This window comes from Meleagris gallopavo, chromosome 2 (genome assembly GCF_000146605.3).
Source record: "Meleagris gallopavo isolate NT-WF06-2002-E0010 breed Aviagen turkey brand Nicholas breeding stock chromosome 2, Turkey_5.1, whole genome shotgun sequence".
Lineage (NCBI taxonomy): Eukaryota > Metazoa > Chordata > Aves > Galliformes > Phasianidae > Meleagris > Meleagris gallopavo.
In genome coordinates, this window is record NC_015012.2 from 98,922,594 (window position 1) to 98,924,926 (window position 2,333).

A 2,333-nucleotide genomic window follows, 5' to 3' on the forward strand; every position below is an offset into this window, starting at 1 on the left:
CACATTATGCTAAGCTTATGCTATGCTGCATCATTTTGTCCACTGAAGCTGCACTGCATATCCAGGAAACTGGGACTGATGAAGCATTATTATTTACAGATTCTTATCTCATTCTTCACAACTACACAATCCTGAAAAAATTCTAAAATGAGAAACAAACTACAAAGGGATCATAGAATCATAAAAATCTTAAAATGGCTTTATCTGAAATAGAAAAATACTGGAAAAAAAAATGCATGAGAAGAGGAAATAATACATTTGTGAATGTGGGCACTTGCCCCTGGATAGCAAGAGCTGCATTACAGATGTTTTGCTGCTGTGCAGTTCTGGGGTAAAAACAAATCCTATAGGCAGAGGTAATAATTTTTATTAGGTCAACTGATACAAACATAAATAAATAAATAAATAAATAAAACCCAAATAGATAAAATGTGCAAAAACAAAAACAGAAAAGTGAAAAGCTTTCTGGCCCTTGAGTCCTTCAGATATGAAAGAAGCAGACAGCAATCAGCTTCCAGTTTTGTAAGGCACTGACTTCCTACATACTCTGCCTGCCAAAAGCTAAACTCACAGCAGAGCTTCTGGAGTTCAGTGGATGTATACAAATGCTGCAGGGGACAGATGATCACTGTGGCAACCTGCAAAAACAGGAGAGAGTATGGAGACAAAAGAATGATGGTTTAAAGGAACGGAAGGAGAATTAGATAATAAACATTTCCTGAAGTCTTCCCATCTTAAAATCATCCGTACCATCTTCATTTTTGAAGCAGAAGCAAGGTGCACTTTCCTATTAACCTCTCAGCTGCTGTCCTGAAGCACACAGACACTCACACTCTGTTCTTTCAGAAATGATTGTGCTGGGGAGGACACAACACAAACAGTATCTTAAAGAAATTACAGAGGAAAAACAAAACAACCAGGCAGACAGGGAAATAAGGCAAATTAAATAAAATATGTGATCAAGAAACTATACAGCAGCTGGGATTCTGTTAGAAAGACAGCTGAGGATTTACAACCACAATATGTCTGACATGTTTTTCAGAAATGAAAATCTCTTGACCTTTTTTATGTCCACAAAACTTAATTCTGCCACAGAATTAGCATTTTACTACCCAGCGTAGTGACAATATTCACATTTATATTTATATAAATATATATATTTTTATTATGGCATCAAACTTGCCAATACAAATTGCACGCTAACATAGAAATATACGAACATTGCTCCAAAGGTAATGCCTCCTACTTTATTGTGTTGGCCCACAGCGTCAGAGGTGGACATTGGTGATCTCACAGCAGAGGCTGAACCTTCCCACCAATATCCCATTACCTGTTGCCGTGTGACAGATGGCAGCAGAGAGGCAGTCTGGCAGCATGGAGTCTGACATGGAAGTGTATGTGAAGCAAAGGTGTGGAGTTGAATTCCTCCGTTGATGCTTGCTGAACATTTACGGTGACCAAACAGTGGATGTGAGCACAGTGAGGTGGTGGGTGGTGAGTTTCCACAGAGACAACGGTGATGTCAAAGACAAGCCACGTTCTGGAGGGCCATGCACAGCTGTCACACCACAAAATAATCAGCTTATCCACAGGAATCATGTAATGGTGATGACTAAGGTTGAAAAATAGTGTTTTGTAGCTTAGAATTTGTTCTATCAAATAGTGTTATTGTGCTCTTCCTATCTGTTGCAGTTTCCATGGAAATAAATAGAAGGCGTTAGTTTCAGAGCAACCTACATATAAAAACTTCTCCAGTCAAATGCCATCAGAAATAAACAAGAACATCATCATTTTAATGCAGCTTTTCAGCTCAGTTGTTTCCCACATTGCCAGGTGGGATGATGCATTATGACACACTGGTAGAAGGGGAAATCATCACCCCTGATCTAAGGAACACATATCACGCAGCATGTTTTTATTGTAGTTAAGTAGTTATACTTTTCAGAGTTTTAAAACGTTTAATTTAACCTTTGAACCCTCTTTGATGCCATTTATCCATAAGATGTTTAAGCTGCTACAGCTCATTTCAAGAGTGAAAGGCAGAACTGCAAACAACCAATTTACCATCAGCATTTCCACTCCACCCAATCCTCCCAGTTTTTGTTGCCTTCCACCCACATGAATGACAAGAATTTAGACATTTCAGAGTTATAATATTTTGTATAACAAAAGCCATGTGATGAAAAACACAGCCATATTTACTGCTTTTATTTATTTTGATCCTTTCTTCGGAAGTGCAAAATTTTTATCATTCTACATCAAGAAATTCTGTTACCAAAAACCAAGCCTGAGTATTCCCACTCTTTATATTCTGTGTCTGTTTTTTTTTTTTT